We start from the raw sequence: 15,611 nt of genomic DNA on the forward strand, positions 1-15,611 counted from the left end.
TAACATGGACACGTGGGTCCATTTCAAGTAAGAATTAGATGACTAATGCCATGTATAGAATCTGTTGGCATAGCTTTTGGGATGAGATTATTTGTATTAAAATGTGTAGTGGCAAATTATGATAGTGGGTGGGCCAAATAAAACTTACCTGTAAAACACAAGGGGAAAAGAAACGTGTGACTAATAATGTATGAGTTGGTGGTGGCATTATAGATTAATTAGCATGTGGTTCCCACAGTCCACTAAGTGGATGAAAACATATCCATCTTTTGGTGTATAATTCATCATTCTGTTGGATAGTGAAAGACAAAAGGGATTAACTAGATTATTAGTGGACAAATCCATGAATTTCCACGTGGCACGTTTATGCAAGGGGAAGAAATGACTCTTTTATATACAATTTGGTGGCTGTGTGTTGCAATTATATTAAATGCTAAATTGGCCCACTTTCCATTTATATAGAGTAAAAGAAAGGGAGGAGAAGATAATTATCCCATTACTTTATTCGTGCAAGACAATTATGTGTCTAAGTTTCCCTACACGTGATTGTCCACTAATTGAATGATGAACATGTTTCTTTACACTAAATTGGACGATATATATATCTTCTACATAGTAGGAAAAAAACAAAAAAATTTCTCAATCTTTCCCAAGTTATATAAAACGATTAGATATGCACTTTTCTGTTCCTCCACGGATATAACATTCTGATCAAAGGTAGCTCACTCAATTGAGCAACTCTTTTCCAATACGACTTGGATTTCATTCCGCTTGTCCAAGAGCTTCATAGGTAAGGATTCTTTTATTCTTGAGATATTTAAATTCATCCCAGTCATAGCTAAATTGTGAAATGGGAAATACGAAATTAATTGTGGGAAATCGGATAAACTGTTATTGTCATCATGTGGACTGTTTGGTGGGTGTTATAAATTGTTTGGCGTGCTGGAATATCGTGGGATTGGCTGTAGTTGTTGTTATTGTGTTTGTTGTTATATTATGGATATACAGAAATAAAGAAGTGTACACAAGTATTGGAATTCGAATGTATATTGGGTTGTTTTGGGAGTAATTTAAGAATGGATTTAATTCTAGTTTGATATGAAATTGTTGGTATTGTTGTTGTTGATATTTTTATTGATGTTTGGCTAAGTTGGAATTTCGAGGATTGTCAAGTTTACAGGGGAAATGCTGCCCAAATTTTGTTAAGTTTCATTCGTACTTGGATTGGTTAGTAAGTGATGTGGATAATCTAAATGTGGCCTATGTTATCTTAATTTTAGACCGGCGAGCTCGAGAAGTAGACGTTGGACATTAGATAGAGTTCAAGGTATGTGAGGCTAGTCCTTTCTTTCTATGGCATGAATCTTATAGCTTGACTCTCTTTTATCCATGAGTTTCCTTAAATTCCGAAAAATATGAGTCTATGCCCATAATTAGCCACACAAGGTAATGAGTAAAGTATAGAAATCCCAATACTCATGTTGTGATGATCCTATGATGTTAATGATGTTATTTATTGCTTACACTCACCTTATATGCTAATTCCTTCAAGGTGAGGCAGGATGTCAATGAATGTTCCATAATGAAGTCGGAAGCCACCGACCTTACGTCGCTCCGATATAGTTATGACTTTTGATTGGGCTCTTGTGCATGCTTTATATATATATATATATATATATATATATATATATATATATATATATATATATATATATATATATGTATGTATTTTCTCACACCGCGTCGCGCTATAGTCGGCCGGGCAGGCACGTAGATGTGCACACCACTATAGTGGGCAGCTTATACCCCGGACGCGGGAGGCCTGGACGCAGGCTATGATTATCACACCGCTCCTACATGGACGGGCAGCTTATACATTACCACACCGTACCTATATGGACGGGCAGCTTATATATGTATAGATACATGACATGATAATGATTATAAGTAAGTCAGCATGCATTATTTCAGTTATACTTGATAGCCAGTACAGATTGCTCTTTCTTGAGGCCTCCTTATCTCATTGATGCCTTCATATTTCATTGATATATTGTTATTGTTTATGCCTCTCATACTCAGTACAATATTCGTACTGACGTCCGTTTTCTTCGGACGCTGTGTTCATGCCCACAGGTAAACAGGGAGGTGAGCTTGATCCAGATTCTTAGTAGTTGTCAGCTGATTGAGAGCACTCCATTGTTCGGAGGTGCTTATGTTTATTCTTTTGGTTCCTTTATGTATTTCGCGCACGACGGAGTCCTGTTCCGTCTATATGTATAATATGTCAGTAGAGGCTCGTAGACACGCAGTGCGGGTTAGATGGTCTCACAAGATTACTATATTATATTTGTATATGTTATTTTGATGGCCTAATGGGCACATGCATATAAAATCATTTGTGTTGTCAAATGAAAAATGGTTGTCTTATGATTATGAGGTTATGAATGATAAAGAAATGTAAAATGGTTATGACAAGTGAGGAAACGAGCGGTGCTCGGTGGTTAGCCCCGGGTACCCGTCGCGGCCCTAGTCGGGTCGTGACAGAAGTGGTATCAGAGCCGTTCGTCCTAGAAAGTGTCTACGAGCCGTGTCTAGTAGAGTTTTGTTTATGGTGTGTTGCGCGCCACATTTATAAACAGGAAGCTACAGGACATTTAGGATGTTACCTTTCCCTCCTACTCTAGATCGTGCGATAGAGCCAAGAGATAGGAAAGGATATCCCTTATGTACTAACCTTTGATTTCAGCAGGAGAGTGGTGTCGACAAGTGAAGGTAAATAATGCTACTGGAAGTTACAGAGGATAATATTTCATTGAGGTTACGTTATCAGAAATTGTAAACACAGAATGGCGATTGGTCATCATCAAGGTTAGTAATTGTGAATATAGTAAGAAAATGGATTGAATGTATATATATTGATGATAAGTTCAGTTATAAAGTGTGAACAGAAGAAGCTGAAGGAATTAAAAAAAAAATAAAAAAATAAGCAGGGTATATGTTAGATATGGTGCGAATGTTGCAGGTATGATTGAAATGTCGGTAACGATTTAAAAGGGAAAGTAGACCGAAACGTATAACGGGTACAGTTTGAGTTGGACATACGAGGTAAGTTCATCATTTTTTTTTATATATGGTTGTTGATATTGGGAGCCCTGTGTGGCTATGATACGATAAATATATATATACATATATATACTGGCCCTGTGAGGCATTGTTGGTATTTCCTGCGTGCAGGTTTTGGGATAGTAAGAAATACAGAGGAAACTCTGCCGAAATTTTCCTAGAAATAAAGGAGAATGAGATATAGGTTCGTAAAAGTTCATGTCAACAATAATGATAAGATTTGACTAAGTTGCGAGTATGACTGACTTAAAAAAAAAAAAGTTAACCGTTGAATTGATGGTAATAGTAATCATGAGGTCGATATCGATATGGTAAAAAGAAATGCTAGGACAATTTGGAAGGGCTTGTGATAATAAGAGATGATTTAGAAAAGGGTGGGAAATTTTAATAGAGTGTTATATTGAGGTATCAACTGAATTAATAAGCAGGGATAAATTACGACGAGTTTATAGTTAGAAGAAATAATAGTATGATTGAGACAAGAGTATAGACAAAGAAGAATTGTGACGAATATGAATGTATTGATAAGACAGCTTGTAAGGTATTAAGGATAAGATTGACCAGAAAGGGTAAAAGGTTAAGAAGTGTTACTTAAAAGATGACTCCACCAAAATCAACTTAACCTTCAAGCGTAGATGGACACAGTAAGTTGCAGTCAATTATAGAAGTATCTAAATTATGACTACCTTCTTTGGAAATATTAATCGGTGTCAAGTGGAGAATTGTATTAAGTTAAGCAAGGAGAGACACAGCATGATAGAAGAGTAACTGATTCTTCATAAGATCACCATATCCAGTATACTTATACAGGACTAGTTTAACATTCGAGGACGAATGTTCTAAAGGGGGGAAGAATGTTACAACCTGTATTTTTGTACGTTGGATTATTCGTAAGTTAACCGACGTAGGTTCAAGGACAAGATTAAATTCGAGGTTATAAGTATTGATGTAATTCTGAACAAGTGATAAGAAAGTGTGTGAAGGATAATTCCTTATTTAAGTGAGTTGAGATCAAGAAATTAATTATATGGGTAAGTAATTAAATGTTGGATTGTAGTGGAAAGGAAAAAGGAATTAATTAAAGATTAAGTGGATAACTATTATATTTAACATGGACACGTGGGTCCATTTCAAGTAAGAATTAGATGACTAATGCCATGTATAGAATCTGTTGGCATAGCTTTTGGGATGAGATTATTTGTATTAAAATGTGTAGTGGCAAATTATGATAGTGGGTGGGCCAAATAAAACTTACCTGTAAAACACAAGGGGAAAAGAAACGTGTGACTAATAATGTATGAGTTGGTGGTGGCATTATAGATTAATTAGCATGTGGTTCCCACAGTCCACTAAGTGGATGAAAACATATCCATCTTTTGGTGTATAATTCATCATTCTGTTGGATAGTGAAAGACAAAAGGGATTAACTAGATTATTAGTGGACAAATCCATGAATTTCCACGTGGCACGTTTATGCAAGGGGAAGAAATGACTCTTTTATATACAATTTAGTGGCTGTGTGTTGCAATTATATTAAATGCTAAATTGGCCCACTTTCCATTTATATAGAGTAAAAGAAAGGGAGGAGAAGATAATTATCCCATTACTTTATTCGTGTAAGACAATTATGTGTCTAAGTTTCCCTACACGTGATTGTCCACTAATTGAATGATGAACATGTTTCTTTACACTAAATTGGACGATATATATATCTTCTACATAGTAGGAAAAAAACAAAAAAATTTCTCAATCTTTCCCAAGTTATATAAAACGATTAGATATGCACTTTTCTGTTCCTCCACGGATATAACATTCTGATCAAAGGTAGCTCACTCAATTGAGCAACTCTTTTCCAATACGACTTGGATTTCATTCCGCTTGTCCAAGAGCTTCATAGGTAAGGATTCTTTTATTCTTGAGATATTTAAATTCATCCCAGTCATAGCTAAATTGTGAAATGGGAAATACGAAATTAATTGTGGGAAATCGGATAAACTGTTATTGTCATCATGTGGACTGTTTGGTGGGTGTTATAAATTGTTTGGCGTGCTGGAATATCGTGGGATTGGCTGTAGTTGTTGTTATTGTGTTTGTTGTTATATTATGGATATACAGAAATAAAGAAGTGTACACAAGTATTGGAATTCGAATGTATATTGGGTTGTTTTGGGAGTAATTTAAGAATGGATTTAATTCTAGTTTGATATGAAATTGTTGGTATTGTTGTTGTTGATATTTTTATTGATGTTTGGCTAAGTTGGAATTTCGAGGATTGTCAAGTTTACAGGGGAAATGCTGCCCAAATTTTGTTAAGTTTCATTCGTACTTGGATTGGTTAGTAAGTGATGTGGATAATCTAAATGTGGCCTATGTTATCTTAATTTTAGACCGGCGAGCTCGAGAAGTAGACGTTGGACATTAGATAGAGTTCAAGGTATGTGAGGCTAGTCCTTTCTTTCTATGGCATGAATCTTATAGCTTGACTCTCTTTTATCCATGAGTTTCCTTAAATTCCGAAAAATATGAGTCTATGCCCATAATTAGCCACACAAGGTAATGAGTAAAGTATAGAAATCCCAATACTCATGTTGTGATGATCCTATGATGTTAATGATGTTATTTATTGCTTACACTCACCTTATATGCTAATTCCTTCAAGGTGAGGCAGGATGTCAATGAATGTTCCATAATGATGTCGGAAGCCACCGACCTTACGTCGCTCCGATATAGTTATGACTTTTGATTGGGCTCTTGTGCATGCTTTATATATATATATATGTATGTATTTTCTCACACCGCGTCGCGCTATAGTCGGCCGGGCAGGCACGTAGATGTGCACACCACTATAGTGGGCAGCTTATACCCCGGACGCGGGAGGCCTGGACGCAGGCTATGATTATCACACCGCTCCTACATGGACGGGCAGCTTATACATTACCACACCGTACCTATATGGACGGGCAGCTTATATATGTATAGATACATGACATGATAATGATTATAAGTAAGTCAGCATGCATTATTTCAGTTATACTTGATAGCCAGTACAGATTGCTCTTTCTTGAGGCCTCCTTATCTCATTGATGCCTTCATATTTCATTGATATATTGTTATTGTTTATGCCTCTCATACTCAGTACAATATTCGTACTGACGTCCGTTTTCTTCGGACGCTGTGTTCATGCCCACAGGTAAACAGGGAGGTGAGCTTGATCCAGATTCTTAGTAGTTGTCAGCTGATTGAGAGCACTCCATTGTTCGGAGGTGCTTATGTTTATTCTTTTGGTTCCTTTATGTATTTCGCGCACGACGGAGTCCTGTTCCGTCTATATGTATAATATGTCAGTAGAGGCTCGTAGACACGCAGTGCGGGTTAGATGGTCTCACAAGATTACTATATTATATTTGTATATGTTATTTTGATGGCCTAAGGGGCACATGCATATAAAATCATTTGTGTTGTCAAATGAAAAATGGTTGTCTTATGATTATGAGGTTATGAATGATAAAGAAATGTAAAATGGTTATGACAAGTGAGGAAACGAGCGGTGCTCGGTGGTTAGCCCCGGGTACCCGTCGCGGCCCTAGTCGGGTCGTGACAGAAGTGGTATACAAATGAGTAGAGGATATGGCCAGAAGACGTTCCAGCGGGATTGGCGAGCTCCATTTCTTTCCGGAGTGTTGCCGAGTCAGAGTATCCATGTCATTGTATAATGATTTATGTTAGAGACTTTGCAGACAGAGTCACGTATATAGTATGTCATTCTTGTAAGCGGCTATTTAAGCCAATGTATCATTATGCATTACGTTACAAATTTCATGTGATTACAGATTTTGCTTGATTTGATAAAGACGAAAAGAATGTTTTTGTTAAAAGCTTTCACTATGCATTTCAGTTCATGACTTAAGGACTATGAGTATAACGAGATCCAGCGGGTTCGCTTGGCTCTAAGTAAGGGTCGGGTGCCCATCATGCCCTATCGGGGTTGGGGTGTGACAATTTCATTAGGGCTACTCCAAGATACACTGCGATGCTTAGGTATGTGAGGCAAAATTAGGGAAAAGTGCCTAAACCTGACCTTTACCTCCATGAAGCTGGTTACTATGATATAAAATTCCAAAAGGTAGAGGATATGCAGGAAATATTCTATGGAGGTCCTTATACATACAATAACAGGCCAATTATTCTGAAAAAACTGGACCTTGGATTTTGATGTCTCTACGGAATTCCCTACTGAAATTCCGCTTTGGGTGAAATTCCCTAACCTGGCCATGAGCTATTGGGGCATCAAAGCATTGAGTAGAATTGCTAGTCTCGTAAGGACTCCATTGTTTGCTGATGAGTGCAGAACAAAGAGCACCAGAATCTCGTTTGCTCGGATGTTAATAGAGGTGGATATTACCAAAGACCTGCTTATGAAGGTTCTTATCCAAGGCCCTAGTGGCAAAATTATCGAGCAAGCAGTTACTTATGACTGGAAACCATTTTATTGCCAAAAATGTCTTATGATTGGGCACATATGTGTAGAACCAAATGCCAATAGTGGTCCAGCTAAGGAACTTGCTAAGGAGATACCTAGAAGGAAGAGAGCAACTAAGAGAGTTAATCAAGAGTCGATACATAAGGGATCTTTACCAAGACCAATGTGGTTGGATGAGCCACAGAAACATCCGAGGTTGCAGTAGTAACTGATCAACGAGTCCCAGAATCAGTAATAGTCAAGCCACCTAATCCAATATATTCAGGGAACGAAAAGAACCAGGTGGCTACTCCTGAACTCACCCAAGAGAACTTTCCTTCTCTCAGTGCGGTCCAGAAGACAAGTGATAAACCAGGGATTGGTCAAGCCCCTAATAAACGAGGTTCTCTCCCCGTGGATAGAGGAAGGGGAACAACTTCCTCACAATGAAATGGATATTTTGGAACATAAAGGGGTTACTAAGAGGTATAAACATAAGGAACTCAAGCATTACCTCAAGAATTTAAAAAATTAGTTTTGCCGGTATTGTGGAGGCAAGGGTTAAAGAACACAAAGCAAGCCGTATCAATACAAATATGGCAGCAAGATGGGACCTAATTAACAACTATACAGCTACTCAAAATGGTCGGGTTTGGGTATTGTGGGATCCTATCTTCTACACTGGTTTTGTACTTAAAGTTGATGCTTTTAATGCTTAGTTACAGTAGTTTATGGCTACAACACATTGGAACAGCGGAAAATACTTTAGGCTGGCCTGATTGACATTGCATAAGGTATCTCAACTCCTTGGTTCATAAGTGGAGATTTTAACTCTATAATGCTCCGTGATGATAGACTTTGTGGCAATCCAGTTACATATGCATGCTGAGGATAAGGACTTTACCGAATGTATACAAACATTACAGGTGAACGAACTCACCTGGCAAGGAGATTACTATACTTGGAGCAATAAACAAACAGGGTCTAATCGAATTTTAAGCAGGATTGATAGGACATTTGGTAATCACGAGTGGATGCTGTTATACCCCATTTTAAACGGGTCAAAGTGGAGTACAACGTATTGGAGATTCCTATTTTTTATTTTAAGGAGTCGCCACCTAATTAGTTTTAAGGTGAATTAGGGCACCTAATTATTAACTAAGGTAAAGCTAACTAAACTCCGCTAATGGTCTGCTTAATTTTTAATTGTAGGTAAGGGTTCCAATTATCCTAAATGGAAGGGGTTAGGCATCCTCTAGGATCCGTAACTACGGTTATCCGACCAAACTTAGGTTAATTAATTAAGGTTAAAATATAACGCTTAAATTTAAGAAAATAGCTTGTAAATATTATTTATATCTCCTTTAAAACACCATTTAAACTAAGTTGTAGAAAAATATTAGTAATTTGCATGAAGGACATGCTTTTAAAAATGAGACTTATAAATGCTGCTAAAACTTTGAGTGAAAATAGTAACGTTATTTTAGAATAAGACTTGTAGAAAAATATAATAATTTGCATAAAAGAATTTTGAAATAAGACTTTCAAATGTTGTTAAGGCTTTTAAATATAATAACGCTATCCAAATTAAAGACTTATAGAAAATATAATAATTTGTATAAGAAGAGACTTTGAACAATGTTTTGAATAAACTTATAAATATTGCTAAGGTTTTAAATAATAGTACTATTTAAAAATAAGATTTGAAAAATATGATGATTTGCATATAAGAAAAAACTTTTAAGAGAAGACCTAGCCATTTTAATCTTGGGATAAACTTATAGTATACGAATATAGTTGACGTTTTAATTTTCTAAGATAGTAATGATAAATCATGATTCTTAACTCAAAATATATAGTCACGCTATTTTGCAAATCAATTATCCCAGTAAATATTATAGACTCTATAAATAGTTTTAACATGAGAAAATGCAACTTGCGGAATTAATTATTAGTCTTCCTTAAACTGACTACCCATTACTAAAACTAAACCTACTAATTTTGCTAAGGTTCATTTTATCTAAGGAAACAAATAAACAAAGTAAAGTATTAATTGTGCAATACAAAATTTAAGGCATAAAAAATAAAATAGAAGGGGCAAATGTTGTTAAATGGGCTCAGCTCATTTTCGGACTGTTAGTTATGTTGCTGTTGGAATGGGTTCAGTCCATTTTTTTAAAAGACTGCTGCAGATCTGTTTTGCTGCTGTTGGGCCTCGGCCCAGCAGAGATTTTATGCACTGCTGCGGATGGGTTGGACACGGAGAATATTTCATTGGGCTTTTAGCCCAACACCGAATATGGAAGAAGAACGAGTCCCTCGGACTCGTATGCTTCTTCGGGTGCAGCGAAGATCTCGATATCTACTCGAACACTACAACCCCCGAGTTTGCGAACACCGGATTCGACGCAGTAATAAACAATGAAGCAGTGCTTTGAATATATATATATATAAAAAAACAGTAGGCTAACACTTTTAAGGGAAAATAGAGGCGGTGAAAAGAACCCTTTTTCAGGGGGAATTCGAGGAGGCTAAAAAGAACTATTTTTCGGGGGGGGGGGGGGGGGGAGGTTTCTAGCTGTTCTATTTTTAGGGGAATTTCCATGACTAAAAAGAACTCTTTTTTTTTTTTTTCGAATCTCAGCCGCTAAAAACCCACCCCTTGTAAACACATGAAAACGATTATTTATAGGTCAAAGACTAGGGTTTGGGCTGGGGTTTGAAGAATTGAAAATTAGGCGGGATATTTTTTAGGCTCAACGTTCAGATTTCAAACCTTGAATCACAAAAATCAAGAAGTAGACAAAAACTATTCAAACTTTTATACCCGAAAAATTAAAAGAGACTGATAAGAAAACGATTTCAGCTCATAAATGGACAAAAGCTCATTAAAGATTTTCAGATCAAACAGAAAAGAAAGAAGAAAACAAAAATCAAAACTCTTTCTATGGTTAAATCCGGATAGGGGGAAGTACAAAGGCATTAATTCATTCCCGAATTTGGCCATCCATGGCCTGGGGGAGGCGAAATGTGACTGTGATGTTGTTGTTTTCATCGATGAAGAGAGAAGGAGTGAGGAGAGCGAGAAGCGGGAAGAGAGAGAAAGAGGGGGGGGGGGGGGGGGCGTGTCTGAAGGATAAAAACCCTAAGGGTTTCATTTTTGTTGAAAGGTAATTGGGTCGGGTCGGATCGGATGACGGGTATTGGGCTGGTGGCTTGTGGGCTGGTTGTTTTTAAAATAAGTAATGGGCTGGTGAATAAAACGAATTGGCTTTTAGCCCAAATGGTTTTAGGACTTAAATATGGACTGCATTAATATAAAATATGTATTATTAGTGCTCAGATAAAAAATAGAAATGACATTACGTCGCAATAGCCGTGCAATAATATTTTGCAAGTCAACCGTAAATAAACTGTCATGCCCCGAACCATGACCTGGACGTAACACGGCACTCGGTGCCTGACTGCATGTGACCGAGCGAACCACATGACTTGCTGAATCATCATGGTGCATAACATAAGCGGAATATAACGTGAATGCATGATGAGCCTTTATAAAACATGGTAAGTCATAATACTTAATAAAATACTTGTTTAAACATAAGTGAGCCAAAATGGCTATACGACTCCAAATGTCTGACATGACATAACTGACTTGTCTAGTCTATGAAACCTCTATCATGAGTCTGACTGGAAAACATACTTACTGGGAAAAGGCCCCCAGCATACCTTTAGATGCATAATTAATCATAAAATAAAAGTTGACTAAACCCCGAATGAGATGGGGCTCACCAATAAGCTGATATGAATGTTGTCCTACTGAGCAGATGTGTCGTCCTGTATATCAGTACCTGCATCGTGAAATGCAGGCCCCCGGGCAATAAAAAGGGGACGTCAGCACATTGAATGTACTGGTATGTAAAGCAACCGAGAGAAACAACATGGGACATGGAATAACATGATAAGAACTGAAACTGAAAACTTGGACATGAACATGAGCATGAGCATGAGTACATATATATATATAACATGAGTAAAACATGATAAGTAGGGAGAGCATTTCATAAACCGACACATGATATCACCACGTGGATACGTGGAGTCTGGTACCTCGCCGGACCAGCAGAGCCCCTATACCTTGCCAGGGTATAAGGTAATAACGTACCTGATGGAACCATTCAGTGTGAAATTAAGGTATCGTCCTAACTGGCGGAGAGATCCTTGTCCTATGGTGACTACATAGTTTCAGGCTATCTGAGCCTTCTCGGTAATTCGTGCAACTCCCAAAAACATGAACATAATATAGTTGGCTAAAAAGCCCATGATTTTTGTGAATTAACTTGTAATCATGATTTCACGAAATAACTTGTAACATGGTTTCAAACATGGTTTCATGAAATAATCTTGTAAACGTGGTTTCATGAAATAATCTTGTAAACATAGTTTCATGAAATAATCTTGTAAACATAGTTTCATAAGATGACTTGTCATAGTCTTGCAAACATGTTCTTGATTCATGAGTAATACAATAATTCATAATCATATATTTGTAGTTGACTTGAAAACATGTTTATAACTTGGAAAATAACTCATGCAGTTTCATATGAACATAATGAGAACACATGAGGAAGAATTCATGATTCATGGATTAAGCTAGGATCCCTAATGTCCGTTATGGAAGATTAGGAAATACAATAACGAACATAGATACGGAATTCGTGTACATACATACATAATTACGGGCTACCAATATGTTGGGTTTAATGCCCTAGGATTTGAACTTCATAGATGTTACGAAACAGATCATGGGGAAGAACGTAGAGATTCCCACATGTGGGTGGAAGTTCTACATGCCTTAACTTCCCACTTTTGAGCGTATCACAATGTCCGTCAATCCATTCAACTTCAATCTATAGCAATACAAGCCATAGGGATTCTATATTAGCAACAATATCCATGTTTTGTTCATCTAAGCATTTTATCAAACACTTAGTGGGCATGAAGCTCTATAACCCTCATTAATGGTGTTTTCTTCACCCAATCCCCATTCTATTACTTCTATCTAATTCTACAATCTCAATTAGATGTAATTAACATCATTCTTCATCAACCATATGAATACAACAATCCCAAGTCAACAATCCAACAATTCTAGCATAGTTCATATAATTCTCTTCATCAAACCCAATTATTATTCTTCCAAGAATTCATCAATTCACAACCATAAATGATTAGGGAGTAGAAAAATTACCTTTCAAGAGTAGTAATCACGAAATCAACACCCCCAAGTTCGATCCTTAGCTTAGAATGACGGCAACAACTTGTACTACACTTTATCCTTCACTAGCTTCGGGATTCGGAGCCTTAAACTTGGTTGATTTTCTACTTTCTCTCTCTAATTTCCCCTCTCTCACTTCCTCTCTCTAAAATCTGAAGTTATGGGAAAAATGGGGCTGCTAGGGTTACATTTCCCTTATATACCAAGGGGAAATGGGTTTGACCCAACATGAAAACGGGTTGGGACCTTTCTGTATTAAAACGTCCATATCTCCCTATCCCGATGTCGCCTGTGAACCCACAATCTATGGTTGGAAAGGTATTTCAATTATCTACAACTTTCATTCTTTGAGTTTTCCCAAATTCCCAAGTTATGATAGGGTTATGGCCTCCCGAATCAGGTGACCCGAAACATACATACGGACCAAGATACGGTCACTGTTACGGTCCCGTAACACGAGATACGGACCGTAACTTGGTACCGTACCTTGGTGAAAATTTCCAGTGAGGTTCTGGAAATTTTCAGGACATTACGGTCCACTGTTACGGCCCGTAACACGTGTTACGGTCCGTAACGTCACCGTTACGCTGGCAGAATTTCCAGCGAACAGGCTTCAGTAAAATGAGCATAACTCTTTGCACAGATGTCTGTTTGACCCCCGTAAGATACCGTTGGAAAGCTATTTAAAAGGGATACAACTTTCATCAAGGAAGTTTTCTCAAAATCCCAACGGATTTTCATGAAATTTGACTGGAAGGCAGACGTATCAAAAACTTAGCCGATTCTATAGGATTTCAAGTGCCTTACTATTAGCCATATTGAGACGATCATATCTCCTTGCTCCGATCTCTGATTGGCTTGGTCCTTATATCGTTAGAAAGGTATTTCTACGTACTACAACTTCATTGATAGTACCTTCCAATATTCCAAACCGATCAAGGAGTTATTGCTGCCCGAACTAGGCCTATCAACCATTTTCGCAAAACGTTCAAACCTTCAATGTTTCCACTAGAACTCTAATAATATGAGCTTAAACTCAGTTCCAAGATGCGGGGTGTTACATAAACGCTAGTATTTCCCTGTGCGAAAATAAATGTGATGCGCGTGCGTAGGACAGTAATATGCTGAAATGCTATAATGTGAATTGTAATAATACTGGTAATAGTGATAACAACAAATAATAATAATAATAATAATAATAATAATAATAATAACAATAATAATAATAATAATAATAATAATAATAACAATAATAATAATAATAATAATAATAATAATAATAACAATAATAATAATAATAATAATAATAATAAGTAACAAAATAATAACAGCCGGTGACTGCAATGGAATAATGAAATGCCAGTAATAATAAAAGCTAGTAATTGTAGTAAGATATAAATAATTATTTTTTAGAAGTTACAACAAAATAATAACAGCCGGTGAATGCAATGGAATAATGAAATGCTAGTATTAATAAAAGCTAGTAATTTTAGTAAGATATAAATAATTATTTTTTAGAAGTTACTAAAAAAAATATTAGAAGCGTAAATAGGTATTTCGGAGGAAAGATGGGACAAAATTGGGTGTCAATAGATGCTGCAATGGGGACATGTTCCTGTGGAATATGGACTGCCTAACATATTAGACCATGCACCTATGATGTTGAAACTGGACATGGTGCACTTGCCTATCAAAATTCCTTTTCGATTATTTAATATTTGGGCTGAACATAACAGATTCCTGACCACTGTAGAGAGTGTACGGCAGCAGAACCTGGATCCTCTTGCTATTAGGAACATCTGGCTGAAACTCAAGGCACTCAAGCCAGCCCTAATGCGACTTAATGCTGAAGAATTTCGAGGTATACAACTGAAAATTGTGAAAGCTAGACAGGAACTGGTTGAGGTGCAGGCTCAAATTGATATTCACGCAAGTGATATGCTGCTACATAAAGAGAAAGAAGTTATGCTGAACTTAGAAAAATGGTCATTCCTTGAAGAGAGTGCATTCAAACAAAAATCAAGAGCTAAATGGATACAACTCGATGATGGGAATACTAAATATTTTCATGCAACAATCAAAGAGAGAACACAGAGAAAGCAGATTTGTGAGCTTACTTCCCTTACAGGTATAAAACTTACTGAACCTGAAGCAATCAAATCTGAAATCCTCAACTTCTATAAATCATTAATGGGTACATCCTCTCATACACTGCCTGTTGTTGACAAAGAGATCATGAGAAAAAGGCCAGTACTCAATCATGCCCAACAAACGCTACTATGTAGAGAGGTTACGGAAGCTGAAATTGTTGAGGGGCTGCGGTCTATTGGCGATAATAAATAACCTGGTATTGATGGGTATAAATCGTTGTTCTTTAAAAAAGCATGGCCCGTATTTAAAAATGACATTGTAGCTGCCATCACAAATTTCTTCTCCAATGGGAAACTTTATCGAGCTATCAATTGCACATCTATCATGTTGGTCCCCAAAACACCAAATCCTACTACAGTTAAGGAATTTAGACCCATTGCTTGCTGCACCATTCTTTATAAGATTATTGGGAAAATTCTTGCTACTAGATTACAGTCGCTTATGGTAGGGATTATTTGTCAAGCCCAGGATGAGTTTATCCCCGAAGGAAAATACCCGATAACATCATCCTATCCCATGAACTCGTGAGAGCCTACACGAGAAAGCATACTTCCTATAGATGTGTTATTAAGATTGATCTACAAAAAACATATGATTCTA

General features: G+C 36.9%; 2 long non-coding RNA genes across 2 annotated transcripts; both read left to right on the forward strand.

The window, feature by feature from the left end:
- The first annotated feature begins 637 nt into the window (after positions 1 to 637).
- LOC132638658 (uncharacterized) lies at positions 638 to 4,145 on the forward strand. Its single transcript, XR_009581842.1, has 3 exons — positions 638 to 790; positions 1,281 to 1,327; positions 2,134 to 4,145. It is a non-coding gene; the product is annotated as an uncharacterized LOC132638658 (long non-coding RNA).
- A 228-nt stretch (positions 4,146 to 4,373) lies between these two features.
- Positions 4,374 to 6,893, forward strand: LOC132638659 (uncharacterized). Its single transcript, XR_009581843.1, has 3 exons — positions 4,374 to 5,020; positions 5,511 to 5,557; positions 6,314 to 6,893. It is a non-coding gene; the product is annotated as an uncharacterized LOC132638659 (long non-coding RNA).
- The last annotated feature ends 8,718 nt before the right edge of the window (positions 6,894 to 15,611 follow it).

Source organism: Lycium barbarum, chromosome 4, assembly GCF_019175385.1.
Source record: "Lycium barbarum isolate Lr01 chromosome 4, ASM1917538v2, whole genome shotgun sequence".
Classification (NCBI taxonomy): domain Eukaryota; kingdom Viridiplantae; phylum Streptophyta; class Magnoliopsida; order Solanales; family Solanaceae; genus Lycium; species Lycium barbarum.